Genomic DNA, 16,008 nt, shown 5'->3' with positions numbered 1-16,008 from the left:
CTACAATTAATAGGAACATAGATAGGTAACACCTGCATTGTAATGGGTCCTTGCTTGCTTTCAGAACTAGAGATATGTGCTTGTTGTATTCAGCTATAAAACCTTCCTTTTCTGGCAGATATTTCTAACTGCAGATTCCTCACCTTGTGCATAATGCCCAGGCATCAGACTGGATCCAGAACCGCTTAACCCCTTCGCTGCCAGGCCTTTTTTTGGCTATTTGGGGCAGTTCGCGCTTAGCCCCTCATAACTTTGCGTCCATATAAGCTATCAACGCTAAATTTGAGTCTTTTTTTCCCAACATCTTAGGGATTCTAGAGGTACCCAGAATTTGTGGGTCACCTGGGAGGAGACCAAGAAATTAGCCAAAATACAGCGAAAATTTTGTGTTTTCCCCAAAAAATGGGCTGCAGAAGACTTGTGTTTTTTCCCCTGAAAATGGCATCAACAAAGGGTTTGCGGTGGTAAAACCACACAATTTTGGCATTTTACTGGGACATTCCCCATTTTTACTATTTTTTGTGCTTTTAGCCTCCTTCCTGTTAGTGACAGGTATGGGTGTGAAACCAGTGCTGGATCCTAGAACGGTATACATTTCTGAAAAGCAGACAAAATTCTGAATTCAGCAAGGGGTCATTTGTGTAGATCCTACAAGGTTTTCTCACAGAAAATAACAGCTAAAATAAAAAAATATTGAAATTGAGCTGAAAAAACAGCTATTTCTCTCCACGTTTTACTCTAACATTTTCCTGCGATGTCAGATTTTTTAAAACAATATACCGTTACATCTGCTGGACTCTTCTGGTTGTGGGGATATATAGGGCTTGTAGGTTCATCAAGAACCCTAGGTACCCAGAGCGAATAAATGAGCTACACCTTGCAATGGGTTTTCATTCTATACCGGGTATACAACAATTCATTTGGTGAAATATAAAGAGGGAAAAATAGGTATCAAGAAAATCTTTGTATTTCCAAAATGGGCACAAGATAGGGTGTTGAGAAGCAGTGGTTATTTGCACATCTCTGAATTATGGGGTCACCGTACGAGCATGTGAATTAAACGGCATTTTTCAAAAAGACGTCTTTTTTACACACTGTTTTACATTTGGAAGGAAAAAATGTAGAGAAAGACAAGGGGCAATAACACTTGTTTTTCTATTCTGTGTTCGCCCAAGTCTCCTATTAAAAATGGTTCCTCGCTTGCGTGGGTAGGCCTAACGCCCGAGACAGGAAACGCAACATGGACACATCCTGCTGCCCGCTTCCCTGGGTGAGGATAGACTGGACCTGCAACTTCACCCTTGAACCTAGGTACCAGATTGACTCTAATGGCTAGTCTGTTGACCCCCTGTGAACCTCAGGACAAAAAAGGCTCCCCAATATCCTGAACCAGTCCCTGGGCCCAGCTGCGACACAATGATTTCCTGATCCTCAAGAGTAGCCTCCTAGGTCATCTACCATTCGTGTAGCTTGAGGGCACTGAAATTAAGCTTTTGGGCTATCGCAATTGTGAACAGACCCATTTGCATGAGACCTCCTCACTCGCACCTCATATCAGCACACAGCTCCATCAATCCGACTCTTTGCACTGTGGCATTTACTACTCAGGGAGACCACCAATGTGAGGCTCCAGCAATGCCGACCCACAATGTCAGCCAGCTCTTTGCCAACAGCCTCCTGTGATGCTCTCCCAGATCCTTGTGGGCCTCTCCAACAGGAACAGTGCTCTTTGCACAGACTTGCGAAGGTAAACTTCAGTGGGCCTAAGCTGGTAACTGTAACTGACCTGCTCTCCATTGTGGTTATCCTGTTTGGAAAGTGCCTAGCTGTGGATTTTGATCTCTAGCTTAGCCGGCACCTAGGAAAACCTACCAAACCTGTGCATTTTTTTAAACTAGACACCTAGGGGAATCCAGGATGGGGTGACTTGTGGGGCTCTCACCAGGTTCTGTTACCCAGAATCCTTTGCAAACCTCACAATTTGACCAAAAACACTTTTTCATCACATTTCAGTGACTGAAAGTTTTGGAATCTGAGAGGAGCCACAAGTTTCCATCCACCCAGCTTTCCCCCAAGTCTGCCGATAAAAATGGTATCTCACTTGTGTAGGTAGGCCTAGTGCCCGCGACAGAAAATGCCCCAAAACACAACATGGACACATCACTTTTTCCCCAAAGAAAACTGAGCTGTTTTTTACAAATTGCCAAGCTGTGGACTTTTATCTCTAGCTCAGCCGGCACCTTGAAAAAAACCTAACAAACCTGTGAATTTTTGAAAACTACACACCTAGGGGAATCAAGGATGGGGTGACTTGTGGGGCTCTCACCAGGTTCTGTTACCCAGAATCCTTTGGAAACCTCAAAATTTGGCAAAAAAAAACAGTTTCCTCACATTTCGGTGACAGAAAGATCTGGAATCTGAGAGCAGCTAATAATTTCCTTACTCCCAGGCGTTCTCCCAATACAAATGGTACCTCACTTGTGCGGGTAGGCCTAGTGCCAGCGAAAGGAAATGCCCCAAAACACTATCTGGACACATCGAAAGTATCAAATACAAAACTACCTGTTTTTGCGGGGTGGGAGGGCACCTGCGTTTTTGGTCCTGGGCTCAGCAGCCATTCAGGGAAACCTACCAAACCCAGACATTTCTGAAAACTAGACACCCTAGGGAGTCCAGGGAGGTGTGACTTGCATGTATCCCCAGTGTTTTCCTACCCAGAATCCTCAACAAACCTCAAAATTTGCTAAAAAACAAATTTTTCCCACATTTCTGTGTGGTATCACAGCACTGGGACACATTTCCTACCACCCAACATTCCCCTCGGTGTCCCGGTAGAAATTATACCCCACTTGTGTAGGTGGGCCAAGTGCCTGTGACATGGAAGAGCCAAAAACTTGTCGAAATTGAGGGGGAACCACAGTGGGTCCAAAAGGGCAGTTTGAAGAAAAAAAAAAAAACATTTCTAGGCTGACAAGTGGGGCAGAATTTTTATCGGTATAGATGAGACAATGCTGGGTGGTAGGAATTCTGTGGATTCCTGCAGATTCCAGAAGGTTCCATCACAAAAATGTGGAAAAAGTGTGTGATTTCCAGCAGAGTTGGAGGTTTGCAGGGCATTGTGGGTAAGAAAATGGTGCAGGGTGCATGTGAAGCACACCACCCTGGACTCACCCAGATGTTTAGTTTTCAAATATGTCTCGGTCTTGTGGATTTGTCTACATGGCAGTGTCCCAAAGTCCAAAAAGTGCAGCCCTCACCATTCCAAGTGGGACGATTTTGAGAGTTAGCCAACTGATGACATCATAAGACGTCACTGGGGAGGGGGGGGGGATTAGGGGTGGAAAGGGAAGCGATTCTCCTGGAGCCTGCTTGGTGGGATTGGGCATTGTGCATTGACATGGTTCTGCTTCGAAAGTGACAAGCAGAGCTGCATTTAAGTACCACCATTGCGCACTGACATCAGTTCCTTTCTGAGCCTTAAGATGCAAATCCGTAGCTTCTCCCAGGTTTTTGACCAGACCTTTGATGAAATTTTTCTAGTGTGCAAGAGAAACATTGCCCTTTAAAACCACTGAATTTTAATTCTGCTGTAGCTGCAACAAACAGATGTCTGTAACGGACCCTTGCGAAGTCTGTTTGTGGTGCCTGGGGTCAGACACGACTCCAAGTCCCGTGGCGGCTGTTCCCAGATGAACCCAATAGCTATATGAGACTGCAATGCCAAACTCTACATCTCTAAACACAAGAAGACTCCATGCTGTAAACACAAAAAATCCAAGCGGGAAACGGCCCCTGCCCACCATTCTCTAACTGCAGTGAGGGTGCTTATGTGCCTCCCCGTCTCGCTCTGAATCTCCGTCAGAGCCAATTCTGAGTCTGTTCCTGATGCGCCCTGAATTCACAGGTCATTTGCAATATTGCAGCAAGCATAAGCCTTTTTAGGAGGCCATACTGCAGGTTTTCGTTCTATCTGGCATGCCTTCAGACCCCAAGGATCTTCAGGGGCCTCCAGTCTGACCTCCTTTAGCAGGTCCACTCTTGGCACCATCTGTGCCCCTTGGACCTACATTGGATTCAGCACCAACTCCATTGCTCACTTCTGTTTTGGCGCATCCCTGTGCTGGTTCCACTCACCTCATTGCCAAGGCCGTTGTTGGCCCTGGATGACTTCATACAGCCTATTTTGCAGTCCCCAATTTGGATGCACCACCGACCAGATGTCATCTATCAGATCACAAGTGGTGTGTGTGTGTGTGTCTCAAGGTTTCTCAGCCCTTCTTCCACTTCTGGGGAGATCCCTGGTTAGACCTTTTTTTCCACCATGGGCTTGAGTATCTGTCCTCTGATCAGTTTGCCGGACCAACTTTCTATGTTCAAATCAACTGTTGGGGTGAGGTTTATTAAAGGTTTTGCACAAATGTTCCCTCCCATGCCCTTTTGATACATAGTAGGACCATAACTTTATCTTGATACTCCTCGTATATGTCCTCCGAAGCCCCTGTATAGCTGATTGCTTTGTCTCCTGACTCTGAGAACTGACTTTGTCATTATGATTATGTCACCTCTGCCTGGGAGTAAACTGCGTGCACTGTTGGTGCAACCATCCTACACCACGTTTTTTCTGGGCAAATTTGTGTTGAGGACTTGGATGGCTTTTTACCAAAAGTTGTAACTCCCCACCCACTTCCCCAGTGGCCATTCGATCATTTGTCCAGGTTACTTTGTTCATTCTCACCCCTTGAAAGATGAGGAGAGGCTCCATCATTTGGAACTCAGAAAAACTTTATTTTTACACACATCTTCCCCAGGATCATTCAGTAGTGGATCAACTCTTTGTGGGGTTCTTCGGAGCAATGAAAGAGAAGGTTGTTCAGAAGAGGGCTTTGTCTTAGTGAATAGTCCTCTGTATTAAGATCTGAAATGCACTGGCCAACAAGCAGACCCTGGAAGGTCTCAGTGCCCATTCCACCACGTCAAAGACCACTACCACTGCTTTGGTTTGAGGAGTTCCTGTCCTTGATATTTGCCCTGTAGTGACATGTGCATCAATGCATACGTTTCTAGCAGTACTGCCTTTACAGCCAGTTCTGGTGGAAAAGACACTTCACTGGCTCAGTTCTGCAAGACTTCCGGTCTGAACCCACTCCACAGACCCACCACCTTGGAAAAATGCTGCTTTGGTATCTGTTCTATGGTGATAAATCTGTAGTTACGAGTATCCATCAGAAGACCAAGTTATTTACCCTTGGTAACACTCATTCTTGTGAATACAATATCTAATCGCAGATTCCTCATTACTTCCCACCTTCCCATTTAGTGGAATGGCCTCTTTTTAACAACTAGAAAGATCCCAGCACAGCACATTGTTATGAACAATTGTTCACACTTCTCCTCTGAGGACACAGAGGGGGAAAGATAAGAAATGGATGCATATGTGGCTCCGTTCCTTCACTTCTGGGATGTCATGGAAACAAAGCAGAGCCATACCACACCATCTAGTGGCATGCAGGAGCGCTACTACAAAGTGCTCTGCATCCAGTCTGGCACCTGTATTGATATTTTAAGCTGAATAATCTGTGGTGAGAGAGTATCCACCAGAAACAAAAACATTACCAAAGGTAAGTAACGTGTTATCCTTGACATGAAACTCATTTGTTCCTTGCTAAGGATTTGTGTTTCTCGGATAAAATTAACCTTATAGACCAAACCCCATAAAATGCAACAGGATCCTCCTGTTTGGTCATTGAACCCTTTAACATTTAAAGAAGAACAATGAACCATTTAGACCTTGTAACTTGAAGACTACATCTGTGACACAACCCTTTGTAAGACCCTGTAAATGTCTGCGTGACTGTAATTTGCAGTTTTTTGCCTTAGAATATTGAATACTCAACCCTCTCTTTTCTCTCCACTCAAAACAATTTGTATCATGAAATGCAGGAAACTTATGGTGTTATTTCCTAAGCCTTCCTCAAGACTCATGATAGCACCACTAAGGTCCACTGTCGCACATCATTGACCACCAAGCCAACTTCCATTGTATGAATATTAAAATTTGGCAAAAATGAAATTGAAACCTTGATGTGGCACATCATCACAGTATCCAAATAATAGGTCCATTCATGTCCTATATCAGCGATACCATTACTACAGCCTCTCCCACATGATGGGACAGTAATAACTCTAGGCATCCACAAATGATTAAAAAAAGATAAAGTGATATAGTGTCTCACTAACCTGACATTTCTCCTTGTGAAGCAGGCAATCTCTGTATATTGGAACACCAAACCACCTCATTTATGGCATGGAAATATGCTCTTTTACTCTGGGCAGAGAATAGGGCATTGCACAAGGATGAGGCCCAAGGCCTCCACCAGAATCCAGTAGCTGGTTCATGAGACATACTTTTAGAATCTCTAGAGAAAAATCACGCCAAAACCATGCTGTCCCAATAATCTCACCCCATTGTACAATCTGCTCTGAATTGCCTTTGTGTATTGTGTGTACCCTCCCTCCCGGATCATCACTGAGGAGCTCAAGGCAATGTTAGATACCCTTGATAGCCTGATATAGCACATCTGATAGGGACTTCTAGTTGCAGATTCCTTACCATAGAATTTCCCACAGGCGTCAATCTGGATCCAGAGATTTTGCTTTGAGCAGTACCCTTGCGCACCATTAGGTGGTGTCGGTCGCCTCTGCATTGATTGTTGGCATCATGGTCGCCGGATATGACATTGCAGGTCATATATAGGTGCCACCCCAGCATGCTGATGTCAGTTCTTTTCTTTCTGCCCCAGCCTACGCACAGATCTGAAGTGAGCTACCCTTACTTTTTGACTGACCTTTCGACTTTTTGTCAAACTTTTTTGACTTCTAGTGTGTTGAGATGTCTCTTAAGACCGGCTTCAAGCCCTGCGACTCCTGACACCACATGATGTCAGTGCCGTATCCGCACTTGAGGTGTTTGTGGTGCTTGGAGTGTGACCACGACCTGAAGTAGTGCTCCGACTGCCGGGCCTTGAACCCAAAGGCTTTGAGGGAGCAGTCCCTAAGGCTGCTTGCCGACTCGCGATTGACTCCACATCGCTCCAGGTCTCGGCTGAGGGGAAGTCGCCGAGACTGCTCGCGGAGCCATCACCACTCCTCCTCATCCCACTCCAAATTGTTGGGTCATTCAGGTAAGCACAAGAAGAGGTCGAAGAAGCACAAGTGTACTTCGATTTCACCCTGTCGTAGGACGACGCTACATGGGAAAAGGAACATTCTCGCTCTAGGCCTCAGTCTTTGGAGCCTGTTTCGGGGTCGACTCTACGCCTCCCTGAGTTTCTGGGAGCCAAAGCCACCCCTGCCCAACTAAAGGAATTTTATGAGGCCATGCATCTCATTGTTGGGCAATCCAGCCCTGTCGGGAGCCTTTGGGCCCCGCAGGGTTGGAAGGGGGCCCCTTTGGATTCTGTGCTGGAGGCTTCTGCCCCGGCTTCGAGGTGCCCCCAAGGATCCACTTCCAGACCAGAGTCGGTTGTACTCTTGCGACCTTCCCCGACGACGGTTCCAGTGTTGACGCTCCTGATGGGTGAAGCAAGTGGTTCTAATACTTCCCCTGACGTTGGTATGCTTTCTCCCATTACAGTGGCTACAGAGGAGGGGGCGTCCTACTACATGGTGGTGCAGAGAGGGCCTTGAGCTGCCTTCGGTGGCTGTCAGATCCAATCTCCTGACTGAGGTGCTGCAGCCTGGGGCTTCCACATCAGATTCCCTTTTGCCCTTCAATGAAGCCCTCACTGATGTCCTGCTGGGGACCTGGTCCAAACCCAGCACAGGGGCTCCTGTTAATAGGACGATAGCCCACTGCCATAGGCCTGCGCCTAACGACCTGACTTTCCTTACCCAACACTCCACCCCGAGAGCTTGGTCATCCAAGCCTCAACGTCCCATGGCCCGTTCCCTTCCACTCCACCAGATAGGAAATCAAAAGAGGATGGACCAGCGTGGGATGAAGTTGTTTACTTCCTCCAGCCTGGCATTGCGGTCCGTGAACACTGTATGCCTTTTGGGCCATTACACCCATACTTTATGGGACACAGTCGTGCAAGTGCTGCCACAGGTCCCGGAAGGGGCTTGGGCCATTCTCTCCCAGGCTGTTGCAGATGGGAGGGATGCAGCAAAGGTAACAATCTGATGTGGGCTGGATATGACCCATTTTCTTGGAAGATCGGTTGCTTCAACAGTGGCCCTGAGGCACCGTGCCTGGTTACAGACATCTGGATTTTCAGGGGATATTCAACCTATTCTGATGGACATGCCCTTTGATGGCAGCCGTTTTTTGGGGGATGAAGCAGACTCTGCGCTTGAGCACCTTAAGGAGTCCTGGCATGTGGCCTGGTCCCTTGGCCTTGCTGCTGCGATTAGCTCCTCTCAGTCTGCTTTTTGCCCCTTTCGTGGCCACAGAAGGGGAGCCCAACCATGTCCGTTCCCCGCCAGCCACCGCACTGTGCATGCTGCTCAGCCTCTGCGGGGCGAGGATGTGGAATCCAGCGTCCACGTGGAACAGGGTGCTAGCAGTCTAACCAGTCCATCACCCCCTGCTCACCTGCAGTTTCCCACCAGGGACCAGTCGGAGGAAGGAATTGCCATCCCCTGCCCCTCTGGAATACCGTCACGTCAGACAGCTGGGTTTTGCAAACAGTCCAAAGGGACTACTCCCTCCCCTTGGAGAATACCCCTACTCCCATGCCACCATCCTACGATCGGATGACGGAGGATCAACTGGCATGTCTCCACGAGGAGGTTACAACTGTCTTGTCCAAGGGAGCCATAGAGAGGGTCCCTGTGCCAGAAGTAGGTTGTGGCCGTTATTCCAGCTACTTTCTGGTGCCCAAAAAGGACAAGGGCCTCCACCTAATCCTCAACATCCAGTCCCTCAAACTCTTCCTCAGGAAGGAGAAGTTCAAAATGCTCACTCTGGCTCAGGTCTTATCTGCCCTGAACCCAGGAGACTGGACGACAGCATTGGACTTGCAAGGCACTTATTTCCATATTCCCATCCTGCCTGCTCACAGACGTTACTTGTAGTTTGCGGTAAGTCATGAGCACTTTCAATTCACTGTGCTTCCCTTTGGCCTTATGGACGCCCCTCGGGTGTTCATCAAAGTGATGGCGGTGGTTGCAGCTCATCTGCGCAGGATAGGAGTTCAGTCTTCCCCTGTCTCAATGACTGGCTGTTGATGGTGGGCTTGCGCCAGGCTGTTATCTCCCACCTCCAGACCATGGCAGACCTCATGCATTCGCTGGGGTTCACTGTCAACTTGCCAAAGTCACACCTGACTCCCTCTCAGACACTCCCTTTCATCGGAGCTGTTCTGGACACAGTGCAGTTTTGGGCTTATCCTCCTTAAAAATGAGTCCAGGATATTCAGGCTATGATTCTGATGTTTCAGTCTCTCTCCTGGATTTCAGTGAGAATGACTCTGAGGCTGCTGGGCCGCATGGCCTTCTGCATCCTGCTGGTGACACATGCCAGATGGCACATGAGGGCTCTGCAATGGGACCTGATGTTCCAGTGGGTGCAGCATCATGGGAATCTCTCCGACATGGTCCAGATCTTGGAGGGAACTGTGCAAGATCTGCAGTGGTGGCTTTTGAACCGCGATTGGGTCAGAGGTAGACCTCTCTCACTTCCCCATCCAGATCTGACTGTAGTGACAGATGCTTCACTTCTCGGATGGGGTGGCCACATGGGAGAGGTGGAGATCAGAGGTGTCTGGTCGCCATCGGAGTCCGAGCTCCACATCAACCTTTTGGAGCTCAGGGCAATCATACTGACATTGAAGGCATTCCTTCCCTCTTGCAAAGGGAAAGTGGTGCAGGTGTTCATGAACAAAACCACTGGCATGTGTCACTGTAACAGACAGAGCTGGGTAGGATTGTGGACCCTTTGTCAAGAGGCTCTCCGCCTCTAGACATGGTTGGAACATCAGGGCATATCCCTGGTGGTTTAACATCTGGCAGGCTCTCTGAAAGTCAGATTAGACAAACTCAGCTGTCGGTGACTGGCTGATCATGAATGGCGTCTCCATCAAAAGGTGGTGCAAGTTCTCTTTCAGCAGTGGGGAGAGCTTTGGTTAGATCTGTTCGCCTCCGCAGAGAGCCCGCAATGTCAGTTGTTTTGCACGTTGGAGTTTCCAAGGGAGCACTCGCTCAGTGATGCTTTTCATCTCGAGTGGAACTCATCTCTCCTTTCTGCCAATAACACTTCTGCCCAGAGTTCTGAAGAAGATCAAGAATGATCGGGCCGAAGTAATGCTTGTGGCTGCGAACTGGGAATGAAGAGTATGGTATCCCGAGTTATTGCTCATGGTCATCGATCCTCCGATCAGACTGCCTCTTCGGGAGGATCTTCTGTCGCAGCAGCAGTGGACGGTTCTCCACCTGAATCTGTCTAGTCTCCACCTTCTTGCGTGGAGATTGAGTGGTTGCAGTTGACAGCTTTTGACCTTCCGCCCGAAGTTTGCAATGTTATCTTGGCAGCCAGGCGTACCTTCACTAAAATGGTAGACGCCTAAAGATAGAACCTATTTGTGGCATGGTGTATAGGCAAGTTTGTAGACCCCCTCCCCTCTTTTTGAGGTTCTTTTGTTTAGTCTTTCTTTGGGCACCCTAAAGGGTTATTTGTCTGCCATCTAGGCTTTCATCCGATTGCATGACCAACCCTCCTGGTTTAAATCTCCCATTGTTGGATGATTTCTTAAGGGCCTTACCCATCTCTTTCCTCCTTCCCTGTTTATAATGCCCCAATCAGATTTTAACTTCGTTCTTACCTATCTAATGGGTGCTCCCTTGGAGCCAATTCACAACTGCCGACTTTGCCTGCTTTCATTGAAAACCGTCTTCCTTGTAGCTATCACCTCTGCCCACAGAGTGAGTGAGCTGCAGGCTCTTTCTTCAAGGCCACCCTTTTTCTCCATCCACCCTGACAAGGTGGTGCTTCGTACTAGGGCTTCTTTTCTACCTAAAGTGGTCACGCCCTTTCATGCAGGCCATTCAATCACTTTGCCTACTTTTTAAACGCCCCCAAATCCCTTCAAGTAGAGGAGAGACCCCACCATCTGGACCCAAAAAAAGCCTTGGTGTTCTATATTGATCAAACAAAAAGAGTTCCGGGTGGACGATCAACTCTTTGTGGGTTATGTGGGTGTGATGAAAGGTCAGACAGTTCAGAAGAGAACCATCTTTAGATGGGTGGTTCTTTGCATTAAAATGTGCTATGCATTGGCTAAGCCACAGCTGCAACCGCTGCATTAGCATGCGGAACCCCAGTCCTGGACATCTGCCAGGCAGCAACGTGGGTGTCCTTGTACACGTTTACTAAAAACTACTGCCTGGACAGTCAGGTCTGCAGGGATGTGTATTTTGCCCATTTGGTCCTGGAGGACTTCCTAGTATGGTTCGCAGACCCACCTTGGGGATGGTATTGCTTGGGTATCTATTCAAATCAGATGAACAAGTTACTTACCTTCAGTAATGAATTATCTGGTAGAGACATATTCTAGTTTATATTCTATCATATTCTAGTTTATATTCTATCTTAAAAAGGGAGAACACTAAACACATTACAAGGAAAGGTGAGCGAAATGTGTGAACAGGGGTGGAACAGTCAGCTTCTATTGAATAATGCCAATCCAACAGCCCACCAGATCTTCTCCCTGTAGTGTTGTGTGAGTATGAATGTTTGAACCCTTTTGGCTCCCAAATGACTCAGTAGAGCTGTGACGTGTTAGAACGTGGTGAAGTGAATGCAGGTTTAAAATGTTGACTTCACTGTTACATGCAGACAAATAAAGACATGTAATACATAGCTCTGTGTGTGGCATATTCATTGGAGGGCTACCAGGCTGGGGACGATGATACAGTTGGCGACGAAATAGGGGATTTGTAACTCGAAGATCGAAAGTGCTTTCCCAGGGAGTTTGCCATGGTCCAAGCAAACTGCTTTTGCATGCCATGTGCCTCCATCGAAGTACAGAATTGACATTTAGCGTATGTGGAGGCAAAGTGCAACTCCAGCTGGTGTGAAGCGTTTGAAGATTAGCTTCACTTGAGAAGTCTATGCATCGCTGGCCAAGAACCTTCTAGCAGAGAGGTACTGCGCTACTATGCAATATAAAACTATACAGTACAAGGCGTGCTACTGCTGAAGGCAGATACACCCAGGTTTTGAAAGTTCAGCAAATAGTGACAGCAAATTCAATGATAATGTTGCCATCACAAGCCGTGCGAGGCAGAGATCAACCAAGTGTCAAAAGCACAAAAAAACTTCTGAAAGCACAGCAGTTCAGATACAAGGAAAGGTTATTGGCTTACCAGAACCGATTAAAGAGAATCATCATACCTCAGCAGTGGGAAGTGGACCTAACAGAAGTGCCCAGGGTTGTGCTTACAGCGCCATCCATATCTGAAGTGGTGGTCAGAACAGTAGAAGGCTGTTTTTCCAATGGAGACGAAGAAAGAGGCCACATTTCCTGCAGTTGTAAAAGATGACCCTGTGGCCATCATGTCACTAACTGATATACTGATGGTATAAATGGAACGGGTCCTGATGGACAGTTGATGAAGCTGGAGGAAACTCGGATATCAATGTCAGTAAGCCCCACAAATGGTTTTAATCCCTCTGCCTTCCTAAGACTACCCCCATCATTTGATACCACCAAAATGCAAAATATTTGTGATAGATGGACTGCCTGGATAGAGACATTTGATGATTTCATTGATGCGTTAGAAGAAACAGATAGCAAAAAGATTATCAAATACCTGAAGAATCTTGCTGGTGAAGGTGTGAAAGAAGTCATAAAGAAAATTCTGCGAGCTGAATAAGATACATACTGTCAAATTAAAGAAGCCTAGAATCTCAAATTTAATTCAATGCTGAATGTCGATTATGAAAGGTACACTTTCAGTCAAGAACAACAAATATTTGGTGAAACCATAGATGAATTTGTTGAGAGACTGGATCCGATCATCAAACACTGTTCAATGAATTTAAAGATGAGGAAGCAATACGTTTCAGAGTTATTTACAGATGCCTGTCAGATTCATTCAGACATCGAATGCTAAGGGAACGTTTTAGTCTAGAGTGAGTTTTCATGGCTGCCAGAGCTGATTGACAAGCTGCTGACATGAAGGCCAGAGGTGCTCAACGTGAGTCAATCATGAAAAGCAAGCAGAAACACAAGGCTGAAGGACACAAGGTGATGTCCCAGAAGAAAAAGTTGTGATTCAGATGTGGATTGTCGCTTCCACAGGAAGGTAAATATCCCGCTGTTAGACAGATATTCAAAGGCTGTGTGAAGGAGAACCATTTTGTAACACTTTGCCAGGCGAATTGAAAAGTAAGTGCATCACGGCGTGAAGAAAAAAAGGCCTGACCAAACGCTCCAGAAGCGACGCATGCCACAACATCAGTTGAAACAATTCGACACCAAACAAAGTCAGTCATCATCTGAATCATCGTCAAAAAGTTTGTCAGTATTAAACTCAAGGGAAAATTAAGATAATTGTGCTATGTCGATGTGTACCTCAGAAAAATGCACACATGTTGGACTGGCCTCATCTGAAGAAAAATACCAGTCAAAGAAAAGCCGACATGAAAAAGTACCAGAGTCATCCAAATATTATCTGAAGATTACACTGAAAATAAGCGGCTGTTCAATACCTTTCATTATCAACAGTGGTGTGTCAATAAATATTATGCCTGAAGAGAAAACGTAATGGACTCTCTCCATTGCCATGACTGACCCCATCAAAAACCAACGTGTACACATTGGTTGCATCTATTATAACACAAGAAGAGAGTGTCGGGAGTGATTCAACCCCACACAGACTCCCGTTTGAACTAGAGCCTGTAAACACACAAAGGGAGTGGGGTGCTGATAGAGAGAACTGGAATTCAGGAAGCGGTAGTTGGGTGCGTAATCTACAAGAAAGGTATGAGTGTGAAGAGTGGCTGTACCTTTGAGGGAGTTCCATTTACGGACTAGGTGGTCTCACACACATTATAGTGTCATGCTTCATCATATGACCACCTAGCCCCACTCTTGAGACCTCACTATAAATGCGCAGGAGCATATTTAGACGATATAGTGGTCTATAGCGAATCGTGGGAAGATAATCTTAACCACCTAGATCAAATATTCAGATTGTTATATTCTGCTGGCCTTACGGCCAGCCCCACCAATGTCACCTGGCCTACAATAACATCGCGTATCTTGGGTATTTTATAGGCAATGGACAATTCCGACCGCAAAAGAGCAAAGTAGAGGCCATACACCAAACACCGGTCCCAACTACCAAGAGGAAACTTCGATCTTTCCTAGGCCTGGTAGGCTATTATAGGCGATTCATACCGAACTATTCCACTTTGGAAGCCCCTCTTACTGACCTATTAAGGAAAGGACAGCTGTCAAGAATATAAAATTTAACCCCAGATCAACTGTCTAGTTTTCACACCTTAAATAACAGCCTCACCACTGAACCTGTCTTAAGTTGTCCAGACTTTACAAAAACATTCCATCTCCAAACTGACGCCTCAGACATAGGGATAGACGCCGTACTTTTCCAAACAGATGAGACGGGCCATAACCACCCTATAGTGTTTATTAGCCAGAAACTTCTGCCACATGAGCAACGTTATCCGATATTTGAGAGGGAGTGTTTAGCCATCAAATGGACCACTGAGAATTTACAGTACTACCTCTTGGGCCATCCTTTTTTCTTATATACCGATCATGCTCCACTCACCTGGTTATCTACAAACAAAAACACAAATTCCCGTGTTTTGCGGTGGTTCATGGAACTCCAACCCTTTTCGTTTCAGGTCCGTCACATCCCAGGGGACCAACAATATACAGCAGATGACTTGTCCCGCTACCCCTTGGACACGGAACTCCACCAGTCCCTTTCTAGGGAGGGGAGATGTAGCTGGGTGCAGAAACACCCGGCTATCGACTAGGGCGGCCTCCAGGCCGCCCGATACCCTGGGGGCACTGCTGAGGCGGGACAAGGGAACACTCCCCTCAGGAATTCGGATATCCGGATTCCCGTAGTGAAACCCGGGGCAGGATGTCCGCGGCTGAGAAGAGAGGACGTGGAAGCAGAGGATCCGTGTGGAGAGGACGACGCAGAGAAAACGGTGCAGGAAGATCTGCGACGGGAGAGAGCCAGACCAAAGGATCACCCAAGGAGCAGAACCGCTTGGAACAACTGACTCCCGGGGAAAGCCTCGACGAAGGGCAAGCAAGCCCGGAAACTCTGACACTCTGCCACATTCCTGGAGGGGCATGGCTCCAGCAGGTACGGTCCTGCCTTCAAAGCAGGATAAACGCGTTGGTGGGGAAAGAGGAGGGAGAGAGAGGGTGGAAGGGGCTGAAGGAGTGAGAAGGCGGAGGAGAAAGGATTAAGTAAGGAATAACTGGCAGGATTTGCCCTAGAAGCATATATATATTTTTTTTTGCCTTGCTTTGCTATTCTTTTGGGGTTTGTTTGAAGGATAGGAAATTGTTTGCTAGCGTTTTCTTTTCCTTCCTCCCACTTAAACCCACACTTACCTTTATGACACGGGTGATGTACCTTTGACATGTCCTTCAAAGAGATTTCATTCACTACGGTGGTTGTACTATTGGGATTTTTAAAAAAAACTTTCTCCCCAATCCACCCTTTTCCCTACTAGTTCACTACTCTCTCTCCCTGTCCTCACACCATACTAAAACAGTCCAAGAGACAAAGTGCAGAGTTACGACTTACCTTACGTTCTTTCCTTTCCCGGCTTCCCTGACGACGACATTCCACCACAAGATCATCGGCAAAACTCCAGAAGACCTGAAAGAGAGAAGAGGAAGAAAGAGTACTTCAGTGAGAGAGAGAGAAAGAGAGCTTCAAGGACTGATAGAAAGGACTTGTGAAGCATCAATAAAATATACATCTTTTCCAAACCTACAACCCTGAGTTGTCTTG

General features: G+C 46.8%; 1 protein-coding gene across 6 annotated transcripts in view; it reads left to right on the top strand.

Moving 5' to 3' along the window:
• The window catches only part of PATJ (PATJ crumbs cell polarity complex component), a 1,201,300-nt gene that overhangs the window by 702,082 nt on the left and 483,210 nt on the right, over positions 1–16,008 (top strand). The window lies entirely within an intron of this gene.

Source organism: Pleurodeles waltl, chromosome 4_2 (assembly GCF_031143425.1).
Source record: "Pleurodeles waltl isolate 20211129_DDA chromosome 4_2, aPleWal1.hap1.20221129, whole genome shotgun sequence".
Lineage (NCBI taxonomy): Eukaryota > Metazoa > Chordata > Amphibia > Caudata > Salamandridae > Pleurodeles > Pleurodeles waltl.
Note: the sequence above shows the minus strand (reverse complement) of the source record. Positions and strands in the feature narration are given on the sequence as shown.